Below are 19468 nucleotides of genomic sequence, written 5' to 3' on the forward strand. Positions count from 1 at the left end.
TGGCACTGTGGGGGCATTTGTATGCCTGGCACTGTGGGGGCATTTGTATGCCTGGCACTGTGAGGGGCATTTATATACCTGGCACTGTGGGGGGCATTTGTATACCTGGCACTGTGGGGGCATCTGTATACCTGGCACTGTGAGGGGCATTTGTATACCTGGCACTGTGGGGGCAATTGTGGATCTGGCACTGCACTATTGGGGGCATATGTGTATCACGTCCCATTTTAACTGGCCACACCCATTTTTTTGGCGCACGCGGGGGCAGACTTGTATGGCCCCCCGAAGGATTTTATAAATATCCAAATCGCCATCGGTAGAAAAAAGGTTCCCCACCCCTGCACTAAACAAAACCTTCTTAGATCTTGTGGTTCTTGTAAACAGTTTTTGCTTTATGTTTCACTTTGCGATTATCATTCAAAGTTTTGTTTTTTGTTTACTTTGAACTATGAGTGTGTTTAAAGACCACTGATTTGTGCACGTGCTTCAGGTTCACCATTATTCAATGTGTCCTCCATTGTGTTTCAACAACAGTGTCCATTCAAAGTACAAGGTATGCACTGTGTGTGTGTGTGTGTGTGTGTGTGTGTGTGTGTGTGTGTGTGTGTACATATCTATCTGCACCACACTAGATATCACACACATTTTAAATGCAGAAAACAGTGACTCATAAATAAAAAAAATTATCTGAATCAATTACATGAAGAACATTGGTCAATCCAATTAACCGTGAGTTCATTGTGGCATAAGTGCTGCTGTATGCCACACTTTTTTTTTTCAATATTAAGTTTTATTGAGATATGTAAGAATTGGGTTACAGAATAGAAAAAAAAGGGGAGACGGTAGGGGGAAATGGTGTGTGTGTGTGTGTGTGTGTGGGGGGGGGGGGGGAAGGGGCAGGACATTCCCAAATGTCATGTGTATTCAAAAACAGAGCAAGTGTATAGGCATATATAATAGGCTGAACAGAATATTAGCACAGCAATTGTACATGAAAATCCACATACGTACGTTACATATACGGTCCAATCTCAGGGGTTTCGTTCAGATCAAAAGATGAAGGGGAGGGTCCCACACTGGGGTGCATTGTGGGAGTGCGTCTACCCTCTGTGACATACAGTATACATGCCATGGATAGCACTTCACAATGAAGGATTAGTAGAACATGGGGCCTTCAGCATCACAATTTCAAAGTGGAATTGAGTCTTTGAAATTATCTTGCTAAGGAGGGGTGGGGGGAGCCAGAGACTTCCAGCTCTAAGCAATAGCGGCCATGGCCAATAGCAGGACTGTGGTTGGTGGCACCCAGTGCAGTCAAAAGCCCACCTGCACTCCAAAAAAGGAGGCATAGCATAGTAGAAATGGGGCATTCTACATCACTTTGGGGGTGTGCCCAGCATCTCCAGAGAGGCTTGGCTGCCCCCAACTCCTTCTCAGTGACAGGAGCCGGATGAGGCAGTATAATTTCACACTGCAGATCCCAGTTCCTGTCACTGCACGGTAGCTAGCATTTTGGTGTCACCTCCTCAGCGGGTGACACCCAGGTGCCTCCAAGACCCTCCTTGTGACGCCACTGGCCTTGGCTGATATCAAGATATAGCCAACGATGTAACAGTCTGGTTTGGGGACAGCTAGGTGATGCCATTGAAGTAGGGCCAATGATAGGTTCTGGGAGAGGGTAAGGTCTAAAACATTTTTAATAAGGGTGTACACCTCCACCAGAAAGAGCATATAATGGGGCAGTCCTAAAATATATGCAGTATGGTGCCTTCTGTTATATCGGCACCAGCAAAGCTTAGAACATGGGCCACATTTCTAGTACCAGACTCACACACTTTTTTTTGCAGCCCCATAGGGCTGTGTATAAAAATCTGTGAGTCCAGAGTGAGGACAGGACACAAGCGTGGCTAATTGCGGTGCTGTTGCCAGCGTTTACATACCACTGCAACAGCAACTCGCCTCCTTCACGGGTAATTGAATTGACGCCTTAATCCCAAATTTCACAAAATAAATGAAAAATCTGCAGAAGTGGCAAAAAACTGATTCTCATCTGTAAGCATATGTGTTGAAACAGAGCATGGACCAGTTATATTAAATACATTTTAGTAAAATGTATGCAAAAGTATTCATTGAGGAACATCCAAGGCAAATGGTCTACAAAATTCACAAAACCATGACAGGTTTCTGTGTCTGCAAAATGATAACAGATTGTCAAAAAGGGTTAAAGCAGCTGTCCTCCGTGGCTCCCTTTAGCTCTCAAGAGTGTGGAAAACTGTATTGTTTGCCGTAATCATGACACAGATCTGCATGTGTATGTCTTTAATAATTCATGTTGCAGCTTGTCTCACTGTGGGGACAGATGTCAGTGAAATCAGTGACAGCCGATCATGCTGATCCCGTACATAATCATGTGCAAGCTGATCCTTCAATGACACTGAGCCTTGGGAAAGGTGCTCATCAAAACGTATATGACAGTGATTCACATAGACAAAAAAACAACTGTGTGTAATCATTATAAATGTTGCTAGAAATGAATACTTTGTTTATAACAATATATCCTTGTTTGCCCAAAAATGTTTGCAATATTATCATTTTTTATTTCATTGTACGTGGTTTTTATTTGTAGTATGCAATCTGTACATCATGGGCCTGATTCATAGTTGTATGCTAATGCTGCCACAGATGCGATTTTTGTGAGAAAATTTGCTAATTGAGCCACTGCTGGGATTTGTATCAAGACGCCCACCGAAGCCTTTGCAGCTGCCCACAACTGTGAACACATTCACAAGAAAGTCTATGGTTATTCAGAATGGCCGCCGCAATTGAGACTCCATAGACGTGATTCCTGTGTAGATGTGATTTTGGCGCCACTCCCTGTTACCTCCTACAAAATGTCTGCTTCCTATCAATCGCTTGCAAATTAATCATCACTGCGAACATAGGGGTTAATTCAGAGCTGATCGCAGCAGCAAATCTGTTAGCATTTGGGCAAAACCATGTGCACTGCAGGGGGGGCAGATATAACATTTGCAGAGAGAGTTAGATTTGGGTGGGTTATTTTGTTTCTGTGCAGGGTAAATACTGGCTGCTGTATTTTTACACTGCAATTTAGATTTCAGCTTGAACATACCCACCCAAATCTAACTCTCTCTGCACATGTTATATCAGCCCCCCCCCCCTGCAGTGCACATGGTTTTGCCCAACTGCTAACAAATTTGCTGCTGCGATAAACTCTGAATTACCCCCATAGGACTTTATTTAGCATCAGTTGCAGTTTTGCTAAATTAGCAAAACTGCAACTGCTTGTGTTTGCATGCTGGGGACCGCCCAGCACAGGGCAAGGCCATACAGCATGCTAATGGCGGCCAGCGATGCAATCACAATACAATTGCGATTGCATTGCTGAATAAGGGAAACCCCCTGCCTGTGCAGCCTGACTGCGAAGGCAGTCTGGCACCTGCCATTTTCCCCATAGCAGAGGCCACATGTGACATCAAATGACCGTCCTGAAACTGGTCCGGACTAGTGATGTGCACCGGACATTTTTCGGGTTTTGTGTTTTGGTTTTGGATTCGGTTCCGCGGACGTGTTTTGGATTCGGACACGTTTTGGCAAAACCTCCCTGAAATTTTTTGTCGGACTCGGGTGTGTTTTGGATTCGGGTGTTTTTTACAAAAAACCCTCAAAAACAGCTTAAATCATAGAATTTGGGGGTCATTTTGATCCCAAAGTATTATTAACCTCATTAACCATAATTTCCACTCATTTCCAGTCTATTCTGAACACCTCACACCTCACAATATTATTTTTAGTCCTAAAATTTGCACCGAGGTCGTTGGATGACTAAGTTAAGCGACCCAAGTGGCCGACACAAACACCTGGCCCATCTAGGAGTGGCACTGCAGTGTCAGACAGGATGGTTGATTTAAAAAATAGTCCCCAAACAGCACATGATGCAAAGAAAAAAAGAGGTGCACTGTGGTTGCTGGATGGCTAAGCTAAACGACACAAGTGGCCGACACAAACACCTGGCCCATCTAGGAGTGGCACTGCAGTGTCAGGCAGGATGGCACTTCAAAAAAATTGTCCCCAAACAGCACATGATGCAAAGAAAAATTAAAGAAAAAAGAGGTGCAAGATGGAATTGTCCTTGGGCCCTCCCACCCACCCTTATGTTGTATAAACAGGACATGCACACTTTAACAAACCCATCATTTCAGCGACAGGGTCTGCCACACAACTGTGACTGAAATGACTGGTTGGTTTGGGCCCCCACCAAAAAAGAAGCAATCAATCTCTCCTTGCACAAACTGGCTCTACAGAGGCAAGATGTCCACCTCCTCCTCATCGTCCGATTCCTCACCCCTTTCACTGTGTACATCTCTCTCCTCACAGATTATTAATTTGTCCCCACTGGAATCCACCATCTCAGGTCCCTGTGTACTTTCTGGAGGCAATTGCTGGTGAATGTCTCCACGGAGGAATTGATTATAATTAATTTTGATGAACATCATCTTCTCCCCATTTTCTGGAAGTAACCTCGTACGCCGATTGCTGACAAGGTGAGTGTCTGCACTAAACACTCTTTCGGAGTACACACTGGAGGGGGGGCAATTTAGGTAAAATAAAGCCAGTTTTTGCAAGGGCCTCCAAATTGCCTTTTTCCTGCCAGTATACGTACGGACTGTCTGACGTGCCTACTTGGATGCGGTCACTCATATAATCCTCCACCATTCTTTCAATGGTGAGAGAATCATATGCAGTGACAGTAGACGACATGTCAGTAATCGCTGGTAGGGCCTTCAGTCCGGACCAGATGTCAGCACTTGCTCCAGACTGCCCTGCATCACAGCCAGCGGGTGAGCTCGGAATTCTTAGCCTTTTCCTCGCACCCCCAGTTGCGGGAGAATGTGAAGGAGCAGCTGTTGACGGGTCACGTTCCGCTTGACTTGACAATTTTCTCACCAGCAGGTCTTTGAACCTCTGCAGACTTGTGTCTGCCGGAAAGAGAGATACAATGTAGGTTTTAAATCTAGGATCGAGCACGGTGGCCAAAATGTAGTGCTCTGATTTCAACAGATTGACCACCCATGAATCCTGGTTAAGCGAATTAAGGGCTCCATCCACAAGTCCCACATGTCTAGCGGAATCGCTCTGTTTTAGCTCCTACTGGTGCCGCCGCAGCTGTTCTTGCTGCGGGAGGCAATACATCTACCCAGTGGGCTGTCACAGTCATATAGTCCTGAGTCTGCCCTGCTCCACTTGTCCACATGTCCGTGGTTAAGTGGACATTGGGTACAACTGCATTTTTTAGGACACTGGTGAGTCTTTTTCTGAGGTCTGTGTACAATTTCGGTATCGCCTGCCTAGAGAAATGGAACCTAGATGGTATTTGGTACCGGGGACACAGTACCTCAATCAAGTCTGTAGTTGCCTGTGAATTAACGGTGGATAACGGAAACACGTTTCTCACCGCCCAGGCTGCCAAGGCCTGAGTTATCCGCTTTGCAGCAGGATGACTGCTGTGATATTTCATCTTCCTCGCAAAGGACTGTTGGACAGTCAATTGCTTACTGGAAGTAGTACAAGTGGTCTTCCGACTTCCCCTCTGGGATGACGATCGACTCCCAGCAGCAACAACAGCAGCGCCAGCAGCAGTAGGCGTTACACTCAAGGATGCATCGGAGGAATCCCAGGCAGGAGAGGACTCGTCAGACTTGCCAGTGACATGGCCTGCAGGACTATTGGCTTTCCTGTGTAAGGAGGAAATTGACACTAAGGTAGTTGGTGGTGTGGTTTGCAGGACCTTGGTTACAAGAGGAAGGGATTTAGTGGTCAGTGGACTGCTTCCACTGTCATCCAAAGTTTTTGAACTTGTCACTGACTTATGATGAATGCGCTGCAGGTGACGTATAAGGGAGGCTGTTCCGAGGTGGTTAACGTCCTTACCCCTACTTATTACAGCTTGACAAAGGCAACACACGGCTTGACACCTGTTGTCCGCATTTGTGTTAAAATAATTCCACACCGAAGAGGTGATTTTTTTTGTAATTTGACCAGGCATGTCAATGGCCATATTCATCCCACGGACAACAGGTGTCTCCCCGGGTGCCTGACTTAAACAAACCACCTCACCATCAGAATCCTCCTTGTCAATTTCCTCCTCAGCGCCAGCAACACCCATATCCTCATCCTGGTGTACTTCAACAGTGACATCTTCAATTTGACTATCAGGAACTGGACTGCGGGTGCTCCTTCCAGCACTTGCAGGGGGCGTGCAAATTGTGGAAGGCGCCACCTCTTCCCGTCCAGTGTTGGGAAGGTCAGGCATCGCAGCAAACACTATTGGACTCTCCTTAGGGATTTGTGATTTAGAAGAACGCACACTTCTTTGCTGTGCTTTTGCCATCTTAAGTCTTTTCATTTTTCTAGCGAGAGGATGAGTGCTTCCATCCTCATGTGAAGCTTAACTACTAGCCATGAACATAGGCCAGGGCCTCAGCCGTTCCTTGCCACTCCGTGTCGTAAATGGCATATTGGCAAGTTTACGCTTCTCCTCAGACGCTTTTAATTTTGATTTTTGGGTCATTTTACTGAACTTTTGTTTTTTGGATTTTACATGCTCTCTACTATGACATTGGGCATCGGCCTTGGCAGATGACGTTGATGGCATTTCATCAACTCGGCCATGACTAGTGGCAGCAGCTTCAGCACGAGGTGGAAGTGGATCTTGATCTTTCCCTATTTTACCCTCCACATTTTTGTTCTCCATTTTTTAATGTGTGGAATTATATGCCAGTATCAATAGCAATGGCCTACTACTATATATACTGCGCACAACTGAAATGCACCACAGGTATGGATGGATAGTATACTTGACGACACAGAGGTAGGTAGAGCAGTGGCCTACTGTACCGTACTGCTATATATTATATACTGGTGGTCAGCAAACTGTGCAAAACTAAAATGCACCACAGGTATGGATGGATAGTATACTTGACGTCACAGAGGTAGGTAGAGCAGTGGCCTACTGTACCGTACTGCTATATATTATATACTGGTGGTCAGCAAACTGTGCAAAACTGAAATGCACCACAGGTATGGATGGATAGTATACTTGACGACACAGAGGTAGGTAGAGCAGTGGCATAATGTACCATACTGCTATATATTATATACTGGTGGTCAGAAAACTGTGCAAAACTGAAATGCACCACAGGTATGGATGGATAGTATACTTGATGACACAGAGGTAGGTAGAGCAGTGGCCTACTGTACCGTACTGCTATATATTATATACTGGTGGTCAGCAAACTGTGCAAAACTGAAATGCACCACAGGTATGGATGGATAGTATACTTGACGACACAGGGGTAGGTAGAGCAGTGGCGTACTGTACCGTACTGCTATATATTATATACTGGTGGTCAGCAAACTGTGCAAAACTGAAATGCACCACAGGTATGGATGGATAGTATACTTGACTACACAGAGGTAGGTAGAGCAGTGGCCTTCTGTACCGTACTCCTATATATTATATACTGGTGGTCAGCAAAATTATGCACTGTACTCCTACTATATACTACAATGCAGCACAGATATGGAGCGTTTTTCAGGCAGAGAACGTATAATACTGGTGGTCAGTGGTCACTGGTCAGCAAAACTCTGCACTGTACTCCTCCTATATAATACTGCTGGTCCCCAGTCCCCACAATAAAGCAGTGTGAGCACAGATATATGCAGCACACTGAGCACAGATATGGAGCGTTTTTCAGGCAGAGAACGTATAATACTGGTGGTCAGTGGTCACTGGTCAGCAAAACTCTGCACTGTACTCCTCCTATATAATACTGCTGGTCCCCAGTCCCCACAATAAAGCAGTGTGAGCACAGATATATGCAGCACACTGAGCACAGATATGGAGCGTTTTTCAGGCAGACAACGTATACTGGTGGTCACTGGTCAGCAAAACTCTGCACTGTACTCCTCCTATATAATACTGCTGGTCCCCAGTCCCCACAATAAAGCAGTGTGAGCACAGATATATGCAGCACACTGAGCACAGATATGGAGCATTTTTCAGGCAGACAACGTATACTGGTGGTCACTGGTCAGTAAAACTCTGCACTGTACTCCTCCTACAATACTGCTAGTCCCCAGAATAAAGATATTTGCACTGCAGCCCCCTGAAACAAAGTTAGAGGACGCCAGCCACGTCCTCTCACTATCATTTCCAATGCACGAGTGAAAAATGGCGGCGACGCGCGGCTCCTTATATAGAATCCGAATCTCGCGAGAATCCGACAGCGGGATGATGACGTTCGGGCGCGCTCGGGTTAACCGAGCCATACGGGAGAATCCGAGTATGCCTCGGACCCGTGTAAAAAGGGTGAAGTTCGTGGGGGTTCGGATTCCGAGGAACCGAACCCGCTTATCACTAGTCCGGACCCACCCCCATTTTCACTATCCCATCTCCGCAATGCAGTGTCGCCGCCCCCAACTACCCTGCAAACACATCTGCCTGTCAATCAGGTGTTCGCATCAATGTGATCACATTTGCCAGCAAGCGCACGTGCAGATCGGGCCCTACGTGTGAGCAGTAACCCCTTTCTCGGCATAATGCGATCGCAGTGCATAAGAGTATGATGCTGAATAAGGCCCATTATCACAAATCAATCGCTGTGCATTCACATTGCAGCAGTGGTGCATACACAGTTTACCAACAATCGCTCAATTGCAAATATATCGGCATAGCGTACACCTCTGAATCAGGCCACATGTACTTAAATGAATGTTTAGGAAACTTTGCTCTCATTAAAATGCTGTTCTCACCATTATCACACAGGATTGCCTGCTCTTTATTGATCAATACTTACAGCACTTGATATTCATATTATACTGTATTTACATACAATGAGCTACATTAGCTAAGACTCAACCCTAATCACAAATTGCATAACATCAGTACTCACTCAACGACATGCCCATGGATAGTTTACTGTATACTGAAAGCTAACTATTTTAATACAGATCCTGATGTAGTAGTAAATGTTTTCGCTAGAGATGAGCAGTTCGGAATCCTTGGAATCTGAGACCACCCGAACTCTCAAATCCAAGTCAATCCAAGCCACAGCTTCAGGTTTCACGCCAGACTCAGATTCCAAATTGAGGCAAAACATCATCATTTTGGTGTTGGATTCTTGCGGGTTCTTTTGAATAGAGATGAGCGGGTTCGGTTTCTCTGAATCCGAACCCGCCAGAACTTCATGTTTTTTTTCACGAGTCCGAGCGACTCGGATCTTCCCGCCTTGCTCGGTTAACCCGAGCGCGCCCGAACGTCATCATGACGCTGTCGGATTCTCGCGAGGCTCGGATTCTATCGCGAGACTCGGATTCTATATAAGGAGCCGCGCGTCGCCGCCATTTTCACACGTGCATTGAGATTGATAGGGAGAGGACGTGGCTGGCGTCCTCTCCGTTTAGACACTTGATTTACTAATTTTGGGGAGCATTAGGAGTACTCAGTAGTGTACAGTGCAGAGTTTTGCTGATAGTGACCAGTGACCACCAATTTTATTTATAATCCGTTCTCTGCCTGAAAAAAGCGATACACAGCACACAGTGACTCAGTCACATACATACCATATCTGTGTGCACTGCTCAGGCTCAGGCCAGTGTGCTGCATCATCTATATATATTATATATCTGTCTGACTGCTCAGCTCACACAGCTTATAATTGTGGGGGAGACTGGGGAGCACTACTGCAGTGCCAGTTATAGGTTATAGCAGGAGCCAGGAGTACATAATATTATATTAAAATTAAACAGTGCACACTTTTGCTGCAGGAGTGCCACTGCCAGTGTGACTAGTGACCAGTGACCTGACCACCAGTATATAATATTAGTAGTATACTATCTCTTTATCAACCAGTCTATATTAGCAGCAGACACAGTACAGTGCGGTAGTTCACGGCTGTGGCTACCTCTGTGTCGGCACTCGGCAGCCCGTCCATAATTGTATATACCAGTGACCTAACCGTGGTTTTTTTTTCTTTCTTTATACATACATACTAGTTACGAGTATACTATCTCTTTATCAACCAGTCTATATATTAGCAGCAGACACAGTACAGTGCGGTAGTTCACGGCTGTGGCTACCTCTGTGTCGGCACTCGGCAGCCCGTCCATAATTGTATATACCAGTGACCTAACCGTGGTTTTTTTTTCTTTCTTTATACATACATACTAGTTACGAGTATACTATCTCTTTATCAACCAGTCTATATATTAGCAGCAGACACAGTACAGTGCGGTAGTTCACGGCTGTGGCTACCTCTGTGTCGGCACTCGGCAGCCCGTCCATAATTGTATATACCAGTGACCTAACCGTGGTTTTTTTTTCTTTCTTTATACATACATACTAGTTACGAGTATACTATCTCTTTATCAACCAGTCTATATATTAGCAGCAGACACAGTACAGTGCGGTAGTTCACGGCTGTGGCTACCTCTGTGTCGGCACTCGGCAGCCCGTCCATAATTGTATATACCAGTGACCTAACCGTGTTTTTTTTTTCTTTCTTTATACATACATACTAGTTACGAGTATACTATCTCTTTATCAACCAGTCTATATATTAGCAGCAGACACAGTACAGTGCGGTAGTTCATGGCTGTGGCTACCTCTGTGTCGGCACTCGGCAGCCCGTCCATAATTGAATATACCAGTGACCTAACCGTGGTTTTTTTTTCTTTCTTTATACATACATACTAGTTACGAGTATACTATCTCTTTATCAACCAGTCTATATATTAGCAGCAGACACAGTACAGTGCGGTAGTTCACGGCTGTGGCTACCTCTGTGTCGGCACTCGGCAGCCCGTCCATAATTGTATATACCAGTGACCTAACCGTGGTTTTTTTTTCTTTCTTTATACATACATACTAGTTACGAGTATACTATCTCTTTATCAACCAGTCTATATATTAGCAGCAGACACAGTACAGTGCGGTAGTTCACGGCTGTGGCTACCTCTGTGTCGGCACTCGGCAGCCCGTCCATAATTGTATATACCAGTGACCTAACCGTGTTTTTTTTTTCTTTCTTTATACATACATACTAGTTACGAGTATACTATCTCTTTATCAACCAGTCTATATATTAGCAGCAGACACAGTACAGTGCGGTAGTTCACGGCTGTGGCTACCTCTGTGTCGGCACTCGGCAGCCCGTCCATAATTGTATATACCAGTGACCTAACCGTGGTTTTTTTTTCTTTCTTTATACATACATACTAGTTACGAGTATACTATCTCTTTATCAACCAGTCTATATATTAGCAGCAGACACAGTACAGTGCGGTAGTTCACGGCTGTGGCTACCTCTGTGTCGGCACTCGGCAGCCCGTCCATAATTGTATATACCAGTGACCTAACCGTGGTTTTTTTTTCTTTCTGTATACATACATACTAGTTACGAGTATACTATCTCTTTATCAACCAGTCTATATATTAGCAGCAGACACAGTACAGTGCGGTAGTTCACGGCTGTGGCTACCTCTGTGTCGGCACTCGGCAGCCCGTACATAATTGTATATACCAGTGACCTAACCGTGGGTTTTTTTTCTTTCTTTATACATACATACTAGTTACGAGTATACTATCTCTTTATCAACCAGTCTATATATTAGCAGCAGACACAGTACAGTGCGGTAGTTCACGGCTGTGGCTACCTCTGTGTCGTCACTCGGCAGCCCGTCCATAATTGTATACTAGTATCCAATCCATCCATCTCCATTGTTTACCTGAGGTGCCTTTTAGTTGTGCCTATTAAAATATGGAGAACAAAAATGTTGAGGTTCCAAAATTAGGGAAAGATCAAGATCCACTTCCACCTCGTGCTGAAGCTGCTGCCACTAGTCATGGCCGAGACGATGAAATGCCAGCAACGTCGTCTGCCAAGGCCGATGCCCAATGGCATAGTACAGAGCATGTCAAAACCAAAACACCAAATATCAGTAAAAAAAGGACTCCAAAACCTAAAATAAAATTGTCGGAGGAGAAGCGTAAACTTGCCAATATGCCATTTACCACACGGAGTGGCAAGGAACGGCTGAGGCCCTGGCCTATGTTCATGGCTAGTGGTTCAGCTTCACATGAGGATGGAAGCACTCAGCCTCTCGCTAGAAAACTGAAAAGACTCAAGCTGGCAAAAGCACCGCAAAGAACTGTGCGTTCTTTGAAATCCCAAATCCACAAGGAGAGTCCAATTGTGTCGGTTGCGATGCCTGACCTTCCCAACACTGGACGTGAAGAGCATGCGCCTTCCACCATTTGCACGCCCCCTGCAAGTGCTGGAAGGAGCACCCGCAGTCCAGTTCCTGATAGTCAGATTGAAGATGTCAGTGTTGAAGTACACCAGGATGAGGAGGATATGGGTGTTGCTGGCGCTGGGGAGGAAATTGACCAGGAGGATTCTGATGGTGAGGTGGTTTGTTTAAGTCAGGCACCCGGGGAGACACCTGTTGTCCGTGGGAGGAATATGGCCGTTGACATGCCAGGTGAAAATACCAAAAAAATCAGCTCTTCGGTGTGGAGGTATTTCACCAGAAATGCGGACAACAGGTGTCAAGCCGTGTGTTCCCTTTGTCAAGCTGTAATAAGTAGGGGTAAGGACGTTAACCACCTCGGAACATCCTCCCTTATACGTCACCTGCAGCGCATTCATAATAAGTCAGTGACAAGTTCAAAAACTTTGGGTGACAGCGGAAGCAGTCCACTGACCAGTAAATCCCTTCCTCTTGTAACCAAGCTCACGCAAACCACCCCACCAACTCCCTCAGTGTCAATTTCCTCCTTCCCCAGGAATGCCAATAGTCCTGCAGGCCATGTCACTGGCAAGTCTGACGAGTCCTCTCCTGCCTGGGATTCCTCCGATGCATCCTTGCGTGTAACGCCTACTGCTGCTGGCGCTGCTGTTGTTGCCGCTGGGAGTCGATGGTCATCCCAGAGGGGAAGTCGTAAGCCCACTTGTACTACTTCCAGTAAGCAATTGACTGTTCAACAGTCCTTTGCGAGGAAGATGAAATATCACAGCAGTCATCCTACTGCAAAGCGGATAACTGAGTCCTTGACAACTATGTTGGTGTTAGACGTGCGTCCGGTATCCGCCGTTAGTTCACAGGGAACTAGACAATTTATTGAGGCAGTGTGCCCCCGTTACCAAATACCATCTAGGTTCCACTTCTCTAGGCAGGCGATACCGAGAATGTACACGGACGTCAGAAAAAGACTCACCAGTCTCCTAAAAAATGCAGTTGTACCCAATGTCCACTTAACCACGGACATGTGGACAAGTGGAGCAGGGCAGGGTCAGGACTATATGACTGTGACAGCCCACTGGGTAGATGTATGGACTCCCGCCGCAAGAACAGCAGCGGCGGCACCAGTAGCAGCATCTCGCAAACGCCAACTCTTTCCTACGCAGGCTACGCTTTGTATCACCGCTTTCCAGAATACGCACACAGCTGAAAACCTCTTACGGCAACTGAGGAAGATCATCGCGGAATGGCTTACCCCAATTGGACTCTCCTGTGGATTTGTGGCATCGGACAACGCCAGCAATATTGTGTGTGCATTAAATATGGGCAAATTCCAGCACGTCCCATGTTTTGCACATACCTTGAATTTGGTGGTGCAGAATTTTTTTAAAAACGACAGGGGCGTGCAAGAGATGCTGTCGGTGGCCAGAAAAATTGCGGGACACTTTCGGCGTACAGGCACCACGTACAGAAGACTGGAGCACCACCAAAAACTACTGAACCTGCCCTGCCATCATCTGAAGCAAGAAGTGGTAACGAGGTGGAATTCAACCCTCTATATGCTTCAGAGGTTGGAGGAGCAGCAAAAGGCCATTCAAGCCTATACAATTGAGCACGATATAGGAGATGGAATGCACCTGTCTCAAGTGCAGTGGAGAATGATTTCAACGTTGTGCAAGGTTCTGATGCCCTTTGAACTTGCCACACGTGAAGTCAGTTCAGACACTGCCAGCCTGAGTCAGGTCATTCCCCTCATCAGGCTTTTGCAGAAGAAGCTGGAGGCATTGAAGAAGGAGCTAAAAGGAAGCGATTCCGCTAGGCATGTGGGACTTGTGGATGCAGCCCTTAATTCGCTTAACAAGGATTCACGGGTGGTCAATCTGTTGAAATCAGAGCACTACATTTTGGCCACCGTGCTCGATCCTAGATTTAAAGCCTACCTTGGATCTCTCTTTCCGGCAGACACAGGTCTGCTGGGGTTGAAAGACCTGCTGGTGACAAAATTGTCAAGTCAAGCGGAACGCGACCTGTCAACATCTCCTCCTTCACATTCTCCCGCAACTGGGGGTGCGAGGAAAAGGCTCAGAATTCCGAGCCCACCCGCTGGCGGTGATGCAGGGCAGTCTGGAGCGACTGCTGATGCTGACATCTGGTCCGGACTGAAGGACCTGACAACGATTACGGACATGTCGTCTACTGTCACTGCATATGATTCTCTCAACATTGATAGAATGGTGGAGGATTATATGAGTGATCGCATCCAAGTAGGCACGTCACACAGTCCGTACTTATACTGGCAGGAAAAAGAGGCAATTTGGAGGCCCTTGCACAAACTGGCTTTATTCTACCTAAGTTGCCCTCCCACAAGTGTGTACTCCGAAAGAGTGTTTAGTGCCGCCGCTCACCTTGTCAGCAATCGGCGTACGAGGTTACATCCAGAAAATGTGGAGAAGATGATGTTCATTAAAATGAATTATAATCAATTCCTCCGCGGAGACATTGACCAGCAGCAATTGCCTCCACAAAGTACACAGGGAGCTGAGATGGTGGATTCCAGTGGGGACGAATTGATAATCTGTGAGGAGGGGGATGTACACGGTGATATATCGGAGGGTGAAGATGAGGTGGACATCTTGCCTCTGTAGAGCCAGTTTGTGCAAGGAGAGATTAATTGCTTCTTTTTTGGGGGGGGTCCAAACCAACCCGTCATATCAGTCACAGTCGTGTGGCAGACCCTGTCACTGAAATGATGGGTTGGTTAAAGTGTGCATGTCCTGTTTTGTTTATACAACATAAGGGTGGGTGGGAGGGCCCAAGGATAATTCCATCTTGCACCTCTTTTTTCTTTTCTTTTTCTTTGCATCATGTGCTGATTGGGGAGGGTTTTTTGGAAGGGACATCCTGCGTGACACTGCAGTGCCACTCCTAGATGGGCCCGGTGTTTGTGTCGGCCACTAGGGTCGCTAATCTTACTCACACAGCTACCTCATTGCGCCTCTTTTTTTCTTTGCTTCATGTGCTGTTTGGGGAGGGTTTTTTGGAAGGGCCATCCTGCGTGACACTGCAGTGCCACTCCTAGATGGGCCCGGTGTTTGTGTCGGCCACTAGGGTCGCTAATCTTACTCACACAGCTACCTCATTGCGCCTCTTTTTTTCTTTGCGTCATGTGCTGTTTGGGGAGGGTTTTTTGGAAGGGACATCCTGCGTGACACTGCAGTGCCACTCCTAGATGGGCCCGGTGTTTGTGTCGGCCACTAGGGTCGCTTATCTTACTCACACAGCGACCTCGGTGCAAATTTTAGGACTAAAAATAATATTGTGAGGTGTGAGGTATTCAGAATAGACTGAAAATGAGTGTAAATTATGGTTTTTGAGGTTAATAATACTTTGGGATCAAAATGACCCCCAAATTCTATGATTTAAGCTGTTTTTTAGTGTTTTTGGAAAAAAACACCCGAATCCAAAACACACCCGAATCCGACAAAAATAATTCGGTGAGGTTTTGCCAAAACGCGTTCGAACCCAAAACACGGCCGCGGAACCGAACCCAAAACCAAAACACAAAACCCGAAAAATTTCAGGCGCTCATCTCTAGTTTTGAATTCTATATAAGTGACCCCCGGCAGTGACTCGGCACCTTTGTTCTCAGGCACCCTGCTGTGTGCTGCACCATACTCTTTTGGTTCAAGTGGCTGTGCTGTGTCCAGACTGTGTCCAGATTCCATACAAGTGGCTGTACTGTATACATATGAGTAGCTGTGCTGTGTACATCCATAGAAGTGGCTGTGCTATGTCCATTCTCCATATAAATGTGGCTGTGCTGTGTCCATCTAAAGTGGCTATGCTGTGTTCATTAAGTGGCTGTGCTGTGTCCATCAAGAAGTGGCTGTTCTGTGTCCATTAAAGTGGCTGTCCAGTGTCCATCTGTTCCAGTGCTGCCGATGCAACTGTCCAGTGTCCATCTATTCCAGTGCTGCTGATACACCTGTCCAGTGTACATACACTACCATGCTGCCACCTGTCCAGTATCCATCTGCACCAGTGCTGACAACACACCTGTCCAGTGTCCATCCACTATAGTGCTGACGATACACCTGTCCATGGTTCATCTGCTCCAGTGCTGCTGATGCACCTGTCCAGTGTCCATCCGCTACAGTGCTGCCACCTGTACAGTATCCATCCACTCCAGTGCTGATGATACACCTGTCCAGTGTCCATTCACTCCAGTGCTGCCGACACACCTATCCAGTGTCCATCTGCTTCAGTGCTGACGACACACCTGTCCAGTGTCCATATGCTCCAATGCTGATGACTCACCTGTCCAGTGTTCATCCACTCCAGTGCTGATGATGCACCTGTCCAGCGTCTATCTGCTCCAGTGTTACCAAAGTAAAAAAAAGTGGGGAAAAATTAAAGTTTAAAAACAGTGAAACAGTCTAGAAAAGTAAAAAAGTTAAAAAAAATAAAAGTTTAAAAAAGTGACAAAAAGTGATTTTTTTTAATTCTTTTGTGCAGTACCCCACTGTGTATCCATAACACACAGGTTATGTATCAACACAGGCTGTACCTCACTGTATATCCATAACATACAAGTGTTCCCCCACTGCGTATTCATTACGTATAAGTACTGTGACTCCGCAGTGTGTGGTGATTTAAAAAAAAAAAGTTTAAGTAAATAAAAAATACTATTAAACTGTAGTTTCTCTAACGTCCTAGTGGATGCTGGGGACTCCGTAAGGACCATGGGGAATAGACGGGCTCTGCAGGAGACTGGGTACTCTAAGAAAGAATTAGGACTACTGGTGTGCACTGGCTCCTCCCTCTATGCCCCTCCTCCAGACCTCAGTTAGAATCTGTGCCCGGTCAGAGCTGGGTGCACTTTAGTGAGCTCTCCTGAGCTTGCTAATAAGAAAGTATTTTAGTTAGGTTTTTTATTTTCAGAGAGCTTCTGCTGGCAACAGACTCTCTGCTACGTGGGACTGAGGGGAGAGAAGCAAACCTACTAACTGCGGCTAGGTTGCGCTTCTTAGGCTACTGGACACCATTAGCTCCAGAGGGATCGAACACAGGAACTTAACCTTGGTCGTCCGTTCCCGGAGCCGTGCCGCCGTCCCCCTCGCAGAGCCAGAAGACAGAAGCCGGCGGGTGAAGCAAGAAGACGTCAAAATCGGCGGCAGAAGACTCCTGTCTTCATATGAGGTAGCGCACAGCACTGCAGCTGTGCGCCATTGCTCCCACATTACACCCACACACTCCGGTCACTGTAGGGTGCAGGGCGCAGGGGGGGGCGCCCTGGGCAGCAATTGAGTACCTCCTGGCAAAATAGAGCATATATACAGCTGGGCACTGTATATATGCATGAGCCCCCGCCATTATTGTACACAAAATAGCGGGACAGAAGCCCGCCGCTGAGGGGGCGGGCTTCTTCCTCAGCACTCACCAGCGCCATGTTTTTTCTCCACAGCACCGCTGAGAGGAAGCTCCCCAGCCTATCCCCTGCAGTTACACGGTAGAAGAGGGTGAAAAAGAGAGGGGGGCACATAAATTTGGCGTAAAAACAATATATACAGCAGCTACTGGGTTAACACTAAGTTACTGTGTGATTCCTGGGTCATATAGCGCTGGGGTGTGTGCTGGCATACTCTCTCTCTGTCTCTCAAAAGGGCCTTGTGGGGGAACTGTCTTCAAATAGAGCATCCCCTGTGTGTGTGGTGTGTCGGTACGTGTGTGTCGACATGTCTGAGGTAAAAGGCTCCCCTAAGGAGGAGATGGAGCTAATATGTGTGTGAGAGGGTGTCTCCGTCGACAATGCCGACACCTGTTTGGATATGTGTAAGTGCTAAGGTGAATTTATTGCACAAAAGATTAGAGAACAGACAGGAAATCTACCCATGTCTGTCCCTATGGCGCAGAGACCTTCAGAGTCTCACAATGCTCACTATCCAAAATAATAAACACTGATATCGACACGGAGTTTGACTCCATTGTCGACTACGATAATGCAAAGTTACAGCCAAAATGGCAGAAACGTATTCAATATATGATTATTGTAATAAAAGATGATTTGCATATCACTGATGACTCATTTGTCCCTGACACAAGGGTACACATGTTTAAGGGGAAGAAAACGGAGGTAAATTTCCCTCCTCTCATGAGGAAAAAGAGCGGGAATCTCCAGACAAGAGACTGCAGCTTCCCACAAAGAATTCTCAGGCAGTATCCTTTCCCCACTAGGGCCAGGATGTGATGGGAATCTTTCCCTAGGGTGTCACGTTTGCCCAGAAGGTAGCCTTAGCTATTCTCAGGGATCCTGCAGATAGCGTGCACATTCTGGTACACTACTCAGACCGGCAATTGTGTCGGCATGGGTTTATAGCGCTGTGGCGGCGTGGACAGGTACCTTATCAGCAGAAATTGAGACCCTAGTATGTATATATATATATATATATATGTATATAGAGCGATATATATATATATATTAAAGATGCTGTCTTAAGAGATATATATATAATCAAACATGCCCAAAGAGACATGAGTATACTGGGTCCTAGAGTCAAAGCTATGTCGATTTCTGCTTGACGTGTCCTGTAGAATATGCAATGGACAGATGATGCCAACTTAAGTGGCATAGGGAAGGCTGAGGATTGTGTGGAGAAGGGTTCGCGGACCTGGTCTCCACGGCTATAGCTGGTAATGCTGATATTTTGCCTTATATTCCTGCACAGCCTAGGAAAGCACGTCATTATCAAATGCAGCTTTTCGAACAAAGAAACAAGAAAGTCCGAGGTGCGTCCTTTCTTGCCAGAGGCGGGGCCAGAGGAAAGAAGCTGCACAACACAGCTAGTTCCCAGGAACAGAAGTCCTCCCCGGCCTCTATGAAAATCCACCGCATGTCGCTGGGGCTCCACAGGCGGAGCTAGGCCCGGTGGGGGCACGCTTTCGTAAGTTCAGCCACAAGTGGGTTCACTCCCTGTTAGATCCCTGGGCAATAGATATTGTGTCTCAGGGATACAAGCTGGACTTTGAGAAGATGCCTCCTCACTAACGGCCCTGTCGGCTTCCCCCCACGAGAGGGAAACAGGGTTAACTGCAATTCACAAATTGTATCTTCAACAGGTGGTGGTCAAGGTCCCCTCCTTCGACAAGG

Source organism: Pseudophryne corroboree, chromosome 1 (assembly GCF_028390025.1).
Source record: "Pseudophryne corroboree isolate aPseCor3 chromosome 1, aPseCor3.hap2, whole genome shotgun sequence".
Taxonomy (NCBI): Eukaryota; Metazoa; Chordata; class Amphibia; order Anura; family Myobatrachidae; genus Pseudophryne; species Pseudophryne corroboree.